Genomic DNA, 19,748 nt, shown 5'->3' with positions numbered 1-19,748 from the left:
CTGCAGCTTTTCTTGAGTGCCTGTTCCATGGCATGAATGATGTAGTTTGGTGAATTCCTTTGTTGGCAAAGCCATGCCTGAGAATGGTTGCCCCAGATTTGGAGATGGTCTCAGAATAAAGAATTAGACCCACAAAACCTTCACGTGTGGTATCAGCACCACAGTAATCACTGTTGTCCCCAGCTTTATGTAGAAACATGCACATATGGAAATTTAGGCCACGCTCAGGGCAACTCAGCATAAACAGCAGGTATAGTAAGTCAGCACACGGAAATAATAAACCAGTCCTACCTACACAAATACCACACACACAGAAAAAAAGTAAAGCTTGATCACTGTCCTGTCTGAGTCACTAATGAGTTAAAAACCTACTACATCATTTCTTCATATACTTTCTATTAAATCATAGGTAATAACAACATTAAGTGACACACTGTGTACAAACACACGCCTTTCCTCACAGCACTCTAGTGAGCACTACACAGGTCTTAGAGGGCTGCTGGGAATGTAGCTGGTACAATTCACGTTTTATTCATCAAGGAAGTGGAAAGATATGATCTCTCCAGCAACAGTGACACAGTAAGCTGTCTATCCAGCAAGACAGTCTGAAAATCAACTTTTCATCCACTTGTTTTTACATTTTTTCTTTCCAAAATGTAAGCCTTCATTCTGGGCACTTGCACTGCCTGGTTCAAAGACAGCTGAAGCCTGTAGAAAAGCACATATGAAATCAAAATCCCATTGAGCACAAACATTTTGTAGACTTCTCATGTTTGACTTCATATTTCACTATGCATTTTACTACAGCTACATTAGACATCACGGGCAACAAATATTTTAAATGTAGGAGCATGTATATACCAATGCTCCTTTTTGAGTGTACGCTTTCTCTAAATCCAGGCTCCTGTTTGAGAGCCAGTATTATAATAGATAATGAACAGGTTCTCTAACACACTTAAGTATGAAGAATTGAGTGAGCAAAGGCCTGTCTTGAAGTCTGAAAACACCTTTCCTATTTACACATCAAAAAGCATCCAAGTGAGTAGAAACAATAATATCCCCCGTATCTTATTTACATACTTAAATTTGTGCAATTCAGATAAGTTTTATCTGTAATCACAAGGAAAAAATGTAGCACAATCATGCTGTGCAACTTCATGATGAAAACTTCATGCAATGGAAAGAGTTTCCTCATGAACAAAAAGAAACACACACACACACACACACAAAACACCTTACCAACCTGTAACAGATTTGCGTTAGGGTTTTGGCAGAGTCAAAAGAGGAAGAAAAAAGGATCAAGGCAAATTTAGGTTACTGCAAAAATGATTCTTAAAAAGCACATACATGGGAACCAGATTCTGAAGCTTATTGTATCCTTTTTCTACATATTATCCTATTCTCAAGAGTCTTGCAAACTTCATTTTTGAACTCCAAAGTATTGTAAGTCTCAGAAGTAAACAGAAAAGCATAAACAATGACTTTGTTTTCCAGGTGCTCACTTGCATAGCTTCTCCATGGTTTCTACAGCAAAAGCTTTCAGGAAGAGCCAACATTATTAAAGAAAAAAATGTCCTGCTGCAGCTTTTGTCCATGGTTTGTGTTATTTACCTGGAGACATAGAGCATTTTAATTAATACACAAAATAACAACAGAAAATGGTAGCATGCAGTGAAAGAAGTTAACTGATGCTTGAGGACAATAATTTGCTTATGATAACAGAGGTTCCAGCAGCTTTAGAGGAAGTTGCAGTTTGGCTTAATGTCCTTCTCACAAAAGGATTCCTGTGGTTTCTTCACTTCTCTCTAAAGGTACCAGGATTACCTTGCATTAATCCTTATATGATAACTGCAAGAACAACACTGAGGCTTCAGGGTTCTCGGGTGGAAAGTGCAGACTGCGAAGTCAAAGAAATCAAAGGGCTGGCACACCTCTGCTATGAAGACAGGCTGAGGGAGTCGGGGTTGTGTAGTCTAGAGAACAGAAGAGAGATGTCATTGCAGCCTTCCAGTACCTGAAGGGGGCCTACAGGAAAGATGGGGAGAGACTTCTTACAAGGGCAAGTAGTGATAAGACAAGGAGTGATGGCTTTATACTGAAAGAGGGGAGAATTAGATTAGATGTAAGGAAGAAATTCTTTACTGTGGGGGTGGTGAGGCGCTGGCTCTGGTTGCCCAGATAAGCAAGCTGTGGATGCCCCATCCCTGGAGGTGTTCAAGACCAGACTGGATGGGGCCTTGAGCAAACTAGTCTGGTGGGAGGCGTCCCTGCCCATGGCAGGGGGGTCGAACAAAATGATCTTTAAGGTCTCTTCCAGCCCAAACTGCTCTGTGAAAAATCTTCTGTGAAAAGTCTTCCTAAAGTCAGAAACATTTCCCAGATATAGCAACATCCATTTGACATGCAATAGCTAGCCTTTGTGCATGGGGAGACAAAAGAGGCAAGTACTTTCCTGGTACTACTAAAAACTACAAATGTAAAAGATCACAGAAAACAATATAAAGAGTATTTTAATAACTGAGGTGTCCAGGTTCAATGAAATGAATATAAATGAGTTTTGACCTGATTCTTACCTTGTTTAGAGCAGTAACTTCTTTCCTGTCCCTCCTCTACCTCATTTCTAAGCTATAATATCAGAAGGAAAAGCAAAATACAATGGATACCTGTCTATAAATGCTGTGTCCTTCAAAAATGCACATACTCCTATAACATTTGACAAACAGGAATTTCATTGGATCAGCTTCTGCCTGAAAATCTAACCTAAACTAGTACAGTGGCAACATTTGATAACGGGAACAGAATCATGCTTTATGCTTCCAAGAAACTACAGAGATTTTCACAGGGATTAAATTAAAAAAAAATACAGAACAGGGTCAGTCCCTCTGTTGTGGCTGAGTAGCAATGGCTCACACAGGGGTGAGCAGACATACATCTTAGGTGTAAACTTCATTGCACAAATGAAGTAGGCTTTTCACTATGAGGAAATATTTTTCTGTTTTAACAGGGCACTCACTTCTCAACCGGTATCAGTCTTTTATGAGTATAACAGGACTTACATCCCATCTGAAGATCTAAAGAGGTACAATTTAAGGTGAATTTGAAAAGTTCTCTCTCAGAATTACAGTACAGAAACTGCAAAATGTTCATGGTTTAGATTACACTGAAGATTACCCCATTCCTGTCATTCAGGAACTCAAGGGCTTCTACAGACTGATATTCATGCATGGGTATTACTGTAATTTCTTTCTGAAAAGTTCTGTCCTACCTCAACACTCTCTCTCACGTTACTCCTTACCATGCCTTCTATGATACCTGGCCCTGATGCTTACATTCCCTTGCAGGACCTACGTGAGACCAAGAACTAAACCACACTCATTGAAGAGACCACTGATTTTTCATCCCAGTCAATTTATTTGATCCTCTGTTTGGCTATATAGCACAGAGAAGAGGACAGCACGAAGCAAGGTCTGTGGAGGGCAGAGGCTGGGACAGATGGGACAAGAGGGAGTACCTTTTTAGCCACAGCCACTTCAGTGAATCACAGCGTTTACCACTGCCATCTCAGACCTCCCCAGCCCTTAAAGCAGGTAGGGAACTCCCTTTAGTTCAGGCAACTACTGAGGTTGAATTTTGACAGGCTGACAGATCACACAGGGAAGAATTCAGTTCTGACAGTCCCTTCCAATGCTGTTTTTTGGATACACATCCAGGTTCTTCCAGTTCTCTTCTTGGTTCACAGGCTTCAACTGGTCTGAGCTGTGGCTAGCGTGCTTACAAGCACTGCCACGAAACCACATGCTCTGTAAGTACACAAACAGCCTCTGCTTTCAGTTACCAAGTGCTTGTGACCTGCTACCTCCTTCCACCACTAAACAAAACTAAGCCTGTACACATGCAAGTGCGTGGTTTGACCAGCTGGTCCTATAACCACTGCTCTTGTAAACACTTACCTCACCAGTGGATTGCGTGGTTGGGCTGACTTACCGTGGTAGGAGCAGCAACAGAACCAGCTCACTAACCCTGCTTATGCCAAAACCTTTTGGTTTCTGTGGATGGAGTCCTTACCACAACAGGGTGCTGTTTTTACACCTCTGTAGCATGTTATTGCAGAATTTGCTGTGACAGGGAACTGTTATAATCCTTCATTCCTTTAGAAATATTGACAGGACTGGTGAAAGATGTAAGAAAAATATAGCAGCGTTGAGAGAAGAGATACAAATTGAACTATTTGGTGATTCTTTATGATAATACACATCTGTCTCCTTCAGTTTGCTTAATTTCTGACTCCAACCAGTTTCAACTATGCTGCAGTCAGTAGGAGCTCTGACACCGACTAAATAGAGGTAAAATTTTACTTTTACTCTCTGAACGCTCTCCCTTGAGAGGAGAATAAGAACTCATTAAACTATGGTTTAACTTCATAAATCTCTTTGTCCTGTTCAGCTTAACTTGCTCCTTAATCTACATTCTGGCTTTTCAAAGCACTGGCACAACCAGGTATACAGAGCTAAAATATGAGTTCCTGCTCACCCCTACACTCTAAGGCCATCCACGCAATTCCCAAACACAAAAGCCTAAAACCTGAGCTTTAATGTGAATCCACTGAAGTCTACTTAAAAAATGTGCATGTCCGGTCACGTGAGTGATAGGGAACAGCAAAACACGCACATGCAAAAATGTTCCAGTGGTCTGAGATCTGAACTCAGGGCCTCACTCTTGTCGTTCATGTACAGGTTAAGCAGAGGTCCTTCTGTACATGGCAGGACAGCAGCTTATCTGCTAGCAGTAAGCAGTTTATCCCCTGAGACTTCAAGCTCCCTACTCTGCCTCCACTGGCCAAGCTTGTTATTTTTGGTCCAAGACTTAGTTTCTGGAAACCACATATATGTTCAAGAAAAAAAAAAAGTCTAAATCATACATTCCATCTCACAGTGTCATTTCAATTGAAACCACTCATTTTCATGCAGAGAAACAGAGATACAAATGCAAAGTCATGTTACGTACACTACACCGGCCAACACAAATAACTAAGGCTCTGCTGACAAAACAGGGCTTCCTGTAACCATATATGCTGAAAAACAGATGCAACATCTGTTTGACATCCATTCAGACTCTTTAGCCTTAGTCTGGCTTCTTCCTAGCGAAGCTCAAGTTGACGGGCTCAGGGTGGACAGGGGAGAGGCAGGTTGGTGACAGGGAGCCTCAGCAGCAGCCCCACGCAGCTCGGGATTTCAGAGATGTCTTCCACAGCACACATCTGCCAGCAGCACCAGCCAGCGTGCTGCACACTTTGTTAAAGACACTGATAACTCTCAAGACAGCATAGCGATCTTGCATGAAAAGCAATTACCCTTAACACCATGATGCTGAGCCAAAATTTGCCCAAAACCACGTGGGAATTAGTGACTGAGGTGAAGCCTGACCCCATGCAGCCCCTCAGCTGGACCTCCACGAACCCAAAACTGAGGGGGCCTGCTGTGGGCACTAAGAACTGCAGTAAGAAGACAGCAATAGTAGCTTCACTATTAACCATGGGGAGGGGGGAGTTATTTGTCTTTATAAAGCAGCGTGAGCCCAGGCAAAACACACAGTTCTTCACAAACAGAGAAATACAAAAATGATACCTTAATTGCAAATATTTAAATTATTTATGCCATAAGTCTAAAATCTTGTCCTGAAGCGCACATTCAGCAGCCGTAGGGACCAATCCACTGACTTTAATGCACAGCTCTGCATAACTATCAGAAGAGCTAAGTAAGAAAGATCAGAAATCTTTGTTTCCTGTGGCTTGGATCAAAGCACCCGATGTATGGTGGGGTAGTGAGAGTGGCAGCAACTACAGTTAATTATGGACATTTTCAAACTCAGACCAAAAAGACTTAGCGTCGAGGTATTCCTACTCGTGTCTTTTGAAGAATACAAAAGATTTCACAGATCTAAGAGAGATGATTTTGCAAGCCAAGGGTCTGGTGGTCTGGTACTTTGCAACATGGCAAGTCCTGCTGTGCTACAAAAGCACGTAATCACGAAGCACAGCCTTTGCAGTTGGTAGTAGGGTCACGGATGTCTGGTTGTGTGATCCCTGCTTTCAAAATTCAGCAAAATGCATTATCCACAGTGTTGATTTGTATCTTGGTCTTAACTCGCAGGACTAAACTGACTTGAAGGCTGAAGAAATTTTTTCTGCAGAGGACTGTTCTGATCACCACCCTGCAATTTTACCGTGTTCAACCGTATCATTTGGTCAAAATGACCTACTATTATGCACAGAGGGTAAAACACAGAATCAGCTAAATATACGCATCCCCATAAACCAGAGTAGGAACAGAATACCTGGGACGAGGTAGTCATCCACACTCCAGTGCCCTAAGTCTGTAATTTGCAGGATTCACTTGTTTAAAAACAAAAACAGTGCTTTCTTTGCCATCCAGGAGACCAGAGAGATAATGTGAGTGAGTAAGTGAAGTCAGAGACACAATCTATTGAACACTTACTATTGGAAAGAAACCTGAGTATAATAACTACCTCCTCTGAGGACAGCCTTAGTCCTCTCCAATTCACGATGATACAGCTGTTGCTGTAACAAGGATTGCTCATTGCAACAGAGAAAACATAAGCTGAAAACGTCCTTCAGTGCAGTTTAGCAGAGCCTAAGTAGCCCGGACTATACTAACTGCATAGATCTGCAAGAACCACCAGACAAGAGGATAAAGCACCAACTCCAGGGCAGCCACGCACCAGCAGTAAGTTGTAGCAGACACCGAAGGAACTGCCCTCTTCCCCCTACACTCCCAAGAAGCTTCTAGTTTATGGTGCTACTTTATCTCTCCAGCAAACTAAACTACTGAAGATTTCAAAGCCTTTTCTCTGCCACTGCATACTGCTTAATCCATATTGTGCTCCAGAAGCCACTCAACACGGCAAACAAAACTTACACTCACCAGCTGATCTGGAAGGAGAGTTTCAGTGGTTTCCTAATTAGCCCCCATGGTAAGCAGTTTATATGCAGAAGCACAGCATTTAATTATTCTTTACAGTCTGGTTTTGTGGTCAGATCAACCATCATCCGGCACTAGCTCTCAGACTGGTTTTCATGTTTCCCTAAACAGTTTTGTACTCTGTAGTACGCCGCTTCCAGCCACGTACAGACAGCTTTACTGTGAGACCCACAGGACCAGTCTCTCAACAGGTACAAAAAGAGGAAAACTTCCTTCCCTGCAAAACAAGCATCTGGCTTCTCGCAGCAAGGTGCCCACAGCTGTTGCCAGCAAGTACTCAATGCTACAGAAAGAAGGGGAACAAAAATCATTACTTACACAACATGGAAAAATGACCAGCGAGGGAGGGTTAGGATGGGTCCTTTCCCGACCACGATAACAAGCAGTTTACTCTGAAGCAGAATAATTGATTACTCGTTGGGGTCTGTGTGGCTGCAGCAGACAGCTAACAGCGAAAGCACAGCTGACGGTCACCGAAGGGCAGCAGTTGAAGGACTCCAGTCTGAGCTACAGCCTTTCTCTGCCTGGCACGGCTCAGTTCACCTCTAAGTAAGAACTGATTGCTGATTTAATTAAAAATTGGTCTGTAAAGCTTGCACAGTTTTAAAGTGGGAGTTGTCAAGGTGGCTGAGCTTCCTCCTACAGAACTAGTTTATGCAGCGTGTTTCGCACACCATAATTTCAGTACCTCCCACACAAAATCTGACCAGGAAAAAAGAAAACATCATAGCTTCCCATTTCGACTTGTAGACTTGTATGTAGTACACACGGTGATTCAGAAGCAAGGTCTCCATCTGTCTTGCGACCCAGTCACAGCAACTCCATTACAGACACTTATTTGCTGATATAACTCCAAAATTTTAGTAGGGAGGTTCTGTGGTCAGTTTCATAATGAACCCACAAACCTTTCAGGTGGTTTTCTGTCACACCTCATGCCATGACCTCAAATCTCATAAAGCAGGGCTCTCTGCCAGACAGGAGGGTTCAGAGAGAACTGCTACACGGTATTTAAGTCCTGGCACTTTTCCCTAAGGGATGGTAGGTGCTGGGGACCCTGTATCACAGGAGAGGTTGTACTGTCAAACACATCCAAACTGATGGATAGTTACAGTGGTTGTAGCAGTGGAGGAATTCACATCACCTCTAATAAATCAGTGAAAACATATAGACACAACCTGCACATCTGAACAGTCTCATTCTCTCAAAATAAGATTTCATAAGACTCACACATTCATATAACCCTTAAGATGTCAGAGGCTGGTGCAAAGTAATTATACTAAAAAACTCAGAAGACCTCTGAAGAGAGAAAACAGGCTCTGTGAGTTTAGAGCAGGAAAGCCACCAAAATACATGGTATAAAGCCATACACTCGATACCTGACAGACGCTCTGACAATGGGTCTTTTGTCTTCATTAACAACTCCCTCACAATTTGGGAATTGGCACTTGATTATCCACTGATATTGTGCAGCTGAAAAAAAAATATTTAAAATACTCCCTGCCAACATACCAGGAAGGCTGCAAGATAAATTTTTTGCAGATAATTTGGAGAACCACACATAAAACTTAGAGTGTACATTCAGGTTAATTGCATCTAACTGAAGAACATCTACTAGAGAACATCCTCCTAAAAAGATCATTCATGGCTTGATCTTAAAAGGTAATTAGCAACTGAGGTTTCTACCCTACCCAAGCCCACTCCTCACTTTAGTAAAGTCTTCTAGGTGGGAAGCACTTGAATCAGAAACATGCTTTTCATCTGTTCATCTAGACCATGGCTTAGTTAACAGGACTTGCCTCACACCACAATATGAACAAGAGTTACCTGTTACACTGCTGAATGTGTCCATGCCCAAGTTCTGCACCTCTTTTCCTCTCCCTCTTACATCCTGTCAGACCCATACATCCTGCAACATACAGAAAATGGTTCCTTTTCTTTTTTTTTCCATTATGGAGATTTTTTCACAATGGAGATTTTTTTTTTCCCACTATAATAGTTAGCAATTCTGCTACATGTCTTTATTATATTTAATATTTTAATTTATTGGTTAGAATTTTGAAGAGTCTTTAGCATTTCTGAGAATGCTGCTTATGTTCACATGCAGGTTAGCACCAGTAATTTATTTCTAAACTGGCAGCAAGCCAGGACAAGCTTACTTCAACTGCCCTTTAGGATGCCGTCGTCATTCTGGTTGCTACATAAATAAGTGGTTAGGAAACAGGATTGCTACCTTGCAATTGCTATTCTTTATCCCATTTCAATCACATCTTCTGCCATCCACACATCCCATATATTATGGTTTTGATCCAATCCCAAATCATTTGATTAAACCCAGCTGTAGCGCACGCAGTATCTGCCATCAGGTAGGAAGAAGCCATCATCATTTTTGAGGCAGCAATCACCGCAGATCCCAAGAGCAATCCCAAATAACAACACATCTACTCTCTGAGAAGTATGCCACCCAGGTGATTAACAGAGAAGACTGAATCCCTGTCCTACCACAGCTGGGACAGAAGCCCAAGTTTCCTTGTGCTTTTTTTCATCTTCTTCTCCCCTTCTCCCAAGTGTTTCCTGCATTCACGTTCACTACTGCACCATGCACTGGCTCGAATGCCAGCTAAACAGCAATTTAGAAGGCTGACAGGAGGCACTAAAGCAAATGCTGCAGCTACACCCTGTTTTATCTCTGCGTTTCTAGCCCAGGGTTGAACTAAAGAAAATAACTAGGCAAATGTACAAAAAAAGTGTAAACCACCCCCAATTGCTGCTCTTGGTATCACCATGTTCAGGCAAGTTTAATTATTAAATTACTGCACGTGTGTGGGTGTACATACAATTAGGGAAGTATTCTTCTTGCACACTTCCTGTTTTAAGAACAGGACAACCTATCACAAATTATACAGCCTGCGAGACCAGAGCCTATCACCCCATCCTTCTCTGTTTGCTCTAAAATAAAGCAAGATTAGCTCCATTTATGTCAGAGACACACTGATGTGGCACTCCCGAGAATTCAGGACAAAAACCACCACTCTGAGATTTGTTCTTTAACATACCCACTGAAGGTAACGTGAAAGATGCAGCGTAAATAATACATAAATTTAGTGAACACGATCACTATAAAGGGACATGATAAATGAAAGGAGAAAAAACTTCAAGTACCAACTATACCAGTTACAATTAAATGGGAATATTTACTATGGCTGGGAAAATAGGATTTTCCCAGCTCTGGAAATCATCACCACTCTTCAGTTTGTTTCAGCTCCAACTATTTGTTTTTTTTAGAACAAATACAAACAACAGTATGGTACTTTCCAGTACTTACTGAAAGAAAGAAAACTAGTGAAAACAACAGGCAACACTGAAATGGTCTGAAAGTTACAAGAGAAGCTAACTTGCAATACAAATACACATTCAAATTCAGGTACCTTTTTGACCTGGATTGCACACAGGAGTTAAAACCAAGCTTACAGCAGTACAATGATCACACTGGTAAGTTTCAACACAAGATGATGGGTAACTCAGATGTCCATCCAGAAACAATACCTGCCCAACACACTTTAAGCCAAATGAAATAATAACCCCCAGGACTCCCCCAGAATAGGTGCCACCCATGGTAGGCCGGACACACAAAACTCTTGCTTGTTGACAGCACTCTTTGGATATCCTGATTCACATTTCATCCGTGTGGCAGAGATCCTGCATCCAGAGTGTGAAACAGCATAACTCCATACCTAACAGCTCCTCACACAGAAGAGATTTCAGCATACGGTTGCTAGAAGATATGGGGTAACACTTGCTTCTCGCATCACTATTGTTGGGACTGTAGGATTCGTGGTTTATTACCGTTTATTGCAGTATCAGGCAGATGTTAAGGAACAGCTCCACTGAAAAAAAATGCAGGAAACATTACATCAAGAACTACACTTCTTGTGTCTTCGGACTTAGTCATGTTTCTGTTCCTGGAGCACCACCAGGCAGACAGGTCCATGTGGGTACCCAAGGACCAGCAAGTAGCCTCAGATGGAAGAGGTCCTGGGGACTCAATGGCTAAGCCAAGAGCTCTGTCTGCGTGCACGGGTACTGGGACAGCTGAGAAAAGGGGATCTCTGTGGGAAACACTACATCTCAGTTCATTCTTTCAGGCCTCAGCATCTCCAAAAACTGAAACAACCCCTGCTGTTACCCTGCTCTCTGCTTTGAGCTGAAACACTGGCACTCACACAGATGATCTTCAGGAATAAACCTGCAGTAAAAACACATTTTCACTTAAGCTATACTTGTTCTAAGCAGAGCATAAGAACTGAGGTGTGCCTTGACGAGACAGGTGTAATAAGGAGCACAGAATAGCACAAAACTGTGCTAGAAATGCATAAATTTACCCCATAATCAAATTAACACATTTCCTAAAGTAAAGCAGCAGCCTTTTTTTGTAGGAAACATGTTTCCATTTAAGTTCTGTGATTCAGATTTAAAATCCAGTCTCTATGCCAGTTTTTGCAGATTATCAGTCATACCCTGCTATCATAGCCATACGCATTCACTCGTGTTTACAGATCAGAAACAAACACCTTCCAACATTGCAATTCACTACTTTAAATCTTGTGAACTTGAGTCTTAAAAACGCTTGAAAAACAGCTTTTACATCAGGTAAAATATACTGGACCATCATATACTCCTTCCTTTAGTTTAACTAATGAAACAAGACTAACCTGTCTAAAGAGACACTTAGCCTCTATCATTAAGAACAGCATAAATTGTGTTGAATTTAATACTAATGCCTCACAGTATTACAGCAGCAATATGAATGGTGATCAGGACATAATTAAACCCTGGAATTTACAAGCGGCAGGGTGACATGAACAACATGATAATATACTATCTATCAGCTTAATTTACTGCATAGCTGAGCACAAGCCTATATTAAGGGCAACTAATGGCCTTGCCTTAGAAATCTAATAATTACAAATAATAACTCACCAATTCCACCCTTCTGGACTGAACATCAGATTATATGGCATAATAAACAATCACACATTAAATAAGCGCATGAAAAAAAATCCTGATGAGCAATTCGAGCAACTCCCAGCTACCTATCAGAGCTGATGGGGTGGTAGGGAGTGAACCACCTATGCCCCTCAATTGACATTGCCTAAACCAGGCTAAACTCTGACAGGGCTTAGGACTGAGCAAGTTTGGACTGTATGACTTACTGGGACAACACAGGTCCTCCAGGGCAGACAAGCACATCCTGATCAGCTATGCCTTGCTCAGCACCGATGCCTCCTTGCTGCACGTCCTGGTTGGCACCAGGACATGTGGTGCAGCTGCACCACGCTCATCAGAGTGCTTGAGCTGGGGAGCTCTTCTGGCCCTCCTGCGTGCTTGGTCCAGCTCATCAGTGCCCTGTCCAAGAACGTCGGTGACACTAGCATGGATACGTGGACTAGTCTGGTAGGGGAAAGCTGCCACCGCTGTGACTGACAACACTGCAGAAGTTTCAGCTTTCAGATCATGTGTGGGTCACTGCCATAGCCAAGTGCATAAAGCCAGTCAATTCATTGCTCCTGGGAGGAGTGTAAGGCAGCGGTAAGATGTAATGGAATTCGGGATGGAATTCAGATGTCCAAATGGAGGTATTTCTGGCGTAGACTTCAGCAAGTTGGTTCTTGCCTAGACTTCCATCATAGTTAACGGAGTAAAACTCATTTCTACAACATGACTCACCTCATTCTAGACACCCAAATTCCATCAGATACATCAAACTTAAAAGTGATCACCAGCCTCCCCTGACAATAAAAGTATCCTAAGGCAATCAGCTCAGATGTGCAAGTCTTTAAGCTGGAAGCTGCAGATCTCTTTTATAACATCCCTTCTTGCCCTCTCTAGCACGTAAATTATGGGCATGCTGTTTTGTGTTTGAGTTAAGAAAGATGGGCAAAGATGCATACATATAAGACAAGGTTACATTAATATATCTAACATTGTGTGATTCTTTGATGCAGGGCATTTTTACCAAAATAAATAAATAAATAAATAAATAAAATGATGTAAATACTGTATTAGGTCTTTATGAAAATGAATGAGTAATTTTTCTTTACTGATTTTTAATACAAGTCGTATAGAAGTGCTTCCCAAAACTGATGATACTTCTACAACAGACCACAAGACAAAAGATTGGGTATTGGGTTTACATGCCAAGGGCTTGGTAGCAGGGGTATGCAGGGGTGGCCTCTGTGAGCAGAGCCCAGCAGCTGCCCCATGTCAAAGCAGGGCCAGCTCCAGCTGCTCCAAAAGGGACCCGCTGCTGGCCAGAGCTGAGCCATGAGCAACACTGGGTGGGCCTCTGGGAGAGCAGAGTTAAGGGAGGGAAAGAAGTGCTGGGCAACAGCAGCTGGGAGAGAGGGGTGAGAGCCAGCCCTGCAGCCCCCACGGGCAGTGCAGCAGGAGGGCAGGAGGTGCTGCAGGCAGGCAGCAGCAGTTCCCCTGCGGGCTGTGCAGGGAGAGGCCCCTGGAGGAGCAGGCTGTCCCCCTGCAGCCCATGGGTCCCACATGGAGCAGATCTCCACGCTGCAGCCCCCCCATGGGTGGAGGAGCCCCCGGTGGAGCAGGTGGATGTGGCCTGGAGGAGGCTGCGGCCCATGGAGAGCCCCCGCAGGAGCAGGCCCCGGGCCGGAGCTGCAGCCCGTGGAGAGGAGCCCACGCAGGAGCAGGGGGTCTGGGGGGAGCTGCCGCCCACCCGTGGGGGACCCGTGCTGGAGCATGGGGGATGGATGGACCCCGTGGGACGGAGCCGTGTGGGAGCAGTGCTTGAAGAGCTGCTGCCTGTGGGCAGCCCCCACAGGCTTGGTTGGGGAAGGACGGCATCCCTGGGAGGGACCCCATGGGGAGCAGGGGCAGAGAGGGACCCTTACAGAGTGGCAGAAATGAAGCATCAGGGACTGACTGCAGCCCTGTTCTCTGCTGCCTGTTGACACTTGGGGGGAGGAGGTGGAAGAGAGTGGATGGGGGCAAGGTGTTTGTAGTTTGCTTTTAGTTTTTCACTGCTCTAGTCTGCTAGTGACAGGCAATACATATTAATCTCCCTACACTGTGTCTGTTTTGCTTGTGCCAATAACTGGTGAGTGATCTCCCTGTCCTCATGTCAACCCATGAGCTGTTTTTATCATATTTTCTTCCCCAGTTCTTCTGAAGAGGACAAGTGAGAGCACAGTGTGGTGCTGCTGAACTGCCTACTGGTGTGAAGTCACCACACATACACACGACTTAAAATGTAGAGGACAATAAAAAAAAAAAAAAAATCTCTTACATTTTCAAATCCCACTGGGGGCTTCATGGGTTTAATACAAGCACTGGTATCCTCACACATACCACACTGAAACTTTAAAGTCACTCCTTCCAGACTTATTGCTATTCAACAGATGGCAATTCCCCTGGTTTGATACATGGAAAGAAATACAATAAAACAAAGAGTTTGGAAATTCAAACAGGTTAGCCACTAATGTTACAGAGAGAAAATCCTCCTGGCATTCACTGCAGTAACTTTACCTGCAGAAGTCTGTAACACCTGAAATATCACTGGGTGAACATGGTGGGGAGAACTCAGTAGCAATTATTAAGCAACATTTTTAGAAATCTATTGAACAATTTGCCCTCCCCAGAGGACAGTGTCAGAAACTAATATCTCTTTCTTGTTCATCCTTGCTTGCTCGCAGGAAGCTATTTTCGGTCTTACCTACCTGAGGAAACTGACTGCTAAATTCACATGGCCTCCACCCATGCCCTTATAAATTCAGTTTCCTTCCAGACACCTGATTTTAACTACACTGAACATGTTTCTGTGAGGACTAGGGCATGAAATTAAAAGGCTGCAGCCGGTTGAATTCAGAGTCCCAGGGCTAAATCCTTTATCCAACGTATCATAAGCACTCCCTATTACTGTCTGAAGCCTTCTACCGGAACATAAATGAACCCGTTTTACCTACCTTACTCTCTCTTAGAAGACCTCAAGCTCAGACTGCCTTTTAATCCCAACTAGTTCCTAGAAGAGAATGACGTTATGCCTGACTCCAGAAAACAGAAGTTTTATCAGTGGTGACTGGCACCACCCCTTCCACAGGCCTTTACGTATATGATAAGGTTAGTTTTACAGCCAGACAGTTTACAAAGTGAGGAAGAAGATAGTTCTGCTGCCTCATTAACAGACACCCTCTTTTTCATGTACTCTCATCCATCATTGCATCTGCATTTTGCTGCCTCTATCAATGGAAAGTAGCCTTGAGAATTTTGGAAACTGGCTCTGCAGCAAACCTAAGCGTCTGAGTGGAAGGACCAGCTTACACAATTGTCTCCCTGTTCATGCTCTAGTTTTACAAGAAACAGCTGGATCATTAATAACAATATTTGCAATTCTGCCTCTAAAAAGTGTGCTGGCACTTGTGTTTGGGTGAATGTATTTTATAAAGCACTGCAAAGCAGGACTCAGGGCTGTCTAGTGGTAAAAGCAGGAGCAAAGTTGTGCTTCCTCTAATCCCTCAAAAAGAGAGGGGAGCTGCCTAGCTATGTAGTCAGGGAGGAATGCAGAATTCCCAACTATTTTGTATGTAAAGAATTATTTTTACAAATTCCTTTGCTATCAGGACACAAAGGAAATCAAATTGTGTTTCACCTGTGCTGTGCACTGTGGGGATCAGCCACATTTTTTAGAGTAGAAGCCCACGCCTGCAAGTAGAATGAATTGTATGATCCAAGAGGTATTTTCCTCTTTATAACTTTAGTAAAGCCATTAATGTAGTCAAGTTGTGTTTGATGTCTATAATCAGTACAATAAACCAAGAAGAAATTGGATTATAAAAGCTACATTAATAGAAGACCTGGTGTTCAAATGGCCTCTAACAGTCCACCTGTAGTAACTGCACCTGCAACCATCTCTCATTTGGATACTCATGAATGCACCCTGATCAGTCCTGTTCCAGGGACTGTTACGTTGTCATCAATGCATAAACACAGACTTTTGTACACACATGTCATTTTACATGGCATCCCAAACCCTTTGTCTCAAAGAACATCAATTCAATTAACAAGTAGTAATCAGTTATTTGTTTAAGGTAAGCTCTGCTGTAAGATGTAACCACAAACTTCTTATCAAAACCAATCCCACTGCCCCTTGTGTAAAGTGTATTTCCTCAAGCATTTAGAGAGCAGCAGATGAAAGCAAGAACCATGTGAGTAAGTCATCTGCCCAAGGTCACACTGCAGGCCAACAGCAGGCCAAAGTACAAACCCACAGTTGCCTCATTCAGAGGGCTGCCATCTGTTCATAAGGTAGACTCCAAATACATTCCTGAAGCAGACTTTGGCTGCTTTCTTAAACTGCTTTTAAGCTTCTACTTAACTCAGTTTGAATCTGCTTAAAGAAAAAACAATTTCCACTGGACAATGGAGTCCTTTGGATCTAATGGATTCGCACTGGAAATGAAATAAGTCTGGACTCGTAAGATGACAGAAAAGGTAGTGCAAAGTTGTCATCTTCTTACCCCTCAGGAAGTTTTGCCTCTGACCTGCTAGGAAATTGCACTTTGTTTACAGTCTCAGTGTTTTTAAACTAGAATTGTCATGGGTCATAGTTATTAAACAGCATTTTCAACCTGCAGGCAGAGCAGGAAACAGTAGAAGTGAGAGAATATGCCATCTCAGGTTTTTGGGAAAGTATGGGCACGACTCATAAGGCCTCCTGGGGCAGATCAAAGATTAGAGAATGAATTTGATTTACTTCATGGGTTCACCTTTGTCTCCTGTGTGTCCTCTACTCCTTCATTTATTTGGTTGATAGCCACCTCTCTTTCACTGTCTTGTTCATTAGCCCTGGAAACTGTACCCCCCCCCCTCTGAAGAAATAGCAGGATTTTGTATTGAGGGGACTTAAGGCATTAAGTCCCCTCAATCATTAAGTCTCTAAATCATTGTCTGAAAATACAGATTTCTGAGGATCATAAAGACAAACGGTATAAAGGGTATAAACCTTAGAGATGAGAGAAAATGCAAAAGTCTGGCTCCGAGGCTACAGGGACCAGCATCTTCCCTCCCTTACCTGCGCCTCCTTCCAGCACAGCAGCTCTCTCCATCGATCTGTGACTAACAGACAACACAGCAGTTACTCATTCACCGAGGGCACGCAGTGTAAAGGTCTCTGTGTTTGAACTTATGTAGGCAATTCTCCAATTTGTGTGTACATTTGGACTCTTAACACACTGAACAGTTTTCCGGAACTAGATTTTTTTTGGATCAGGAAACTGAAGGGATCCATCTCAACAGCTCTGACAGGTCTGGTAAGGTGATGCAGAGACTTTGTTTTCAATAGAAATACTTTCAGGTGGTTCGTAGAAGTGCTAAGAAATGGCCAAATGACTTGATCCTCAGAGGACTAATTTTATTTAGGGGGTGTGTGAAAATTTAGCTGTTAAGACTAGTTGTGGTAGTTAAGGCAGAACTCTACCTGGAAGCCCCTGGGAGTACTCTTTGCTCTCTGACTTACGACAAATTGCCCACTATGTGTCTAAATTCAGACCTCTCCCAGAAGCAGGGTCTGAGACACCAGTTCTATGCCATAAAACCCAATTCCATAGTAAAATGTGGAACACAGACTAGGATTATGTACAGTCAATATATTATTGACAGTGCCACCAATCTAGGCACTCTTTATACTATTTTGATAGCTTGACTCCAGTTCCTTAAGATCCAGTCTCAGCAGCTCTGCTACCAGTATTCAGATGTCCCTGAAAGGTGTGCAGACCCCTGCACGAAGGACACACGGCCCCCAGGCATTTTGCAGCTGTTCTGCCTTGCCAGGCAGGCTGCACTACTCAGAAGTGGAGGAATAAGCATTTGTTGTATTTTCCAAACATCTGATAAATGAAAATGGGCGCAAGCTGTAACATGGGAGGTTCTGCTTAAATATGAGACAAAACTTTTTTTTTTACAGTGAGGGTGACAGAGCACTGGAACAGGCTGCCTACGGGGGTTGTGGAGTCTCCTTCTCTGCAGACATTCAAAACCCACCTGGACGCGTTCCTGTGTGACCTGACCTAGGTGTTCCTGCTCCGGCAGGGGGATTGGACCAGGTGATCTTTCAAGGTCCCTTCCAATCCCTTAACACTCTGTGATTCTGTGAAATGCACCTCCTCCAAGCCAAATTATCGTTACCCCATTGAAAGAAGAAATCAGGTCTCCAATTACTAATAAACGTAACTGGGGCTGACAACCACAACAAATTTGAGGGGAAAATATTTTAGTTCAGGAAATTATCTTGTCCAAGACTCCATTATAAACATCACAAGTTGTTTCTTATAGAGATGTAACTTATAAGGATATGTATTACATACAAAGATGTTCATTACAAGAAACCAAATTCCTTCAAAACTGCTTACCATTGATCTCTTCTGTTCAATATCCAAAGGCCTAAGTGTATATCCCATCCCAACTCTCTTTACATAGATGCAAAATCTCAATTAATTCTTCCGCCCAAATTCCATCCAGAGTGAAGGAGCTCAGTGCTGAGCGCTCAGCTGGGAGTTCCCCTCCCTTCTTACCCAATGCTGGGAGAGGATAGGTACATCATATAATTACTATTTTTTTGCCAGGCAACCACTGCTGTCAACACCCTTCCTGTGGAGCACTTTAAATTAACCTCCTGCATAAGCTATAGAAGGACAACAAAAGCCCTCACCAAGTTAATGAAACTCTTTGCCGCTGAAATGACACATCTACAAAGTACAGGTAGCCCAAAACAAGGGGATAAGTTGGATAGAAAAAATAAATAAAATGAAATAAAATAAAAGCCAGAACAGCACTTTCCTTCCACTTAGTAAAATATTCTAATTTTTAAAAAATACAAAAGAATGGGAGGAAAATCTTACCCCTTTTAGCACCAAAAGGATTTGATGCAGGTTACCCAAAGTTACTTCCCTTCACAACCTCACCAAGACACAGAAGGTTGTAGACATAAAACGTGTTGCAACCAGAGGTCCTGCAAGTCCTTGCTTTCCTCTGAGACAGGGAGTGGACAGCTCTGCTTACAAGTGAGGGACTTTTAACCAGGTGCAGTGCCCAAACTGGTCAGTCCAGCCTAGTGCTGTCCTGGTTGCCTGGAACCAAAATGCTGGTGAAAAAGAAAGGCATCTTTCTGACAGTAAAGGGGAGGAAGCAGTGACTAAAGGAAAGGAGAGGTGAATGCAAACTCTGCTCTCTCCCCTCATCTCTCTCAAACAACACAGGCACTGAGCTGTCCCTTCTTGCCTATAATCACTGGATGGAAGGAACCATCTAAGTGGGAATTGTCTTTTAAAAATGGGTCTTCCAAATGCAATTTTGCTCCAGAGAGTTACTGAAAAAGACCTCGGGGGAAATCCAGAGCCACACAAATGGTATGCAAGCAAATGACCTACCTGCAGTGCAAACTGTAGCTCTGTTGTGCTGTCCAGGATCAGCCCAGCCTAAAATAAGATCCTACTGCCTTCCTGTTAGGAAAACATTTCAGCAGTCTTGAAGAGTGCTGCTTAAAGTACTAGATTAAACTGAAGACTGCTCTGAGCTCAGACAGGTATTAAAAAGGTCAAAATGTCTATTTCACAGACTTAATAAATTCATAATAAATTCATAATAAATTTCACCTCTTCTCCTACTTCCTGGCTTATGAACAGAAAGATGGGTGCCACACTAACTGCACAGTTGTAGACAAGAACTGAATGTCAAATA

The 19,748-nt window shown here is 42.9% G+C and overlaps 1 protein-coding gene across 2 annotated transcripts in view; it reads right to left on the bottom strand.

Annotated features, from left to right (window-relative positions):
- MOB3B (MOB kinase activator 3B) overlaps positions 1-19,748 on the bottom strand; it is a 90,129-nt gene that overhangs the window by 54,458 nt on the left and 15,923 nt on the right. The window contains exon 3 of one of the 2 annotated variants that reach the window (XM_082783369.1): positions 1,825-1,973. The exons of the other annotated variant lie outside the window; for it this stretch is intronic. The gene's annotated coding sequence lies outside the window, so the exon portion shown is untranslated. The remainder of the gene's footprint in view (positions 1-1,824; positions 1,974-19,748) is intronic. 2 annotated transcript variants of the gene reach the window in all.

Source organism: Aythya marila (assembly GCF_965140915.1).
Source record: "Aythya marila genome assembly, chromosome: Z".
Classification (NCBI taxonomy): domain Eukaryota; kingdom Metazoa; phylum Chordata; class Aves; order Anseriformes; family Anatidae; genus Aythya; species Aythya marila.
Note: the sequence above shows the minus strand (reverse complement) of the source record. Positions and strands in the feature narration are given on the sequence as shown.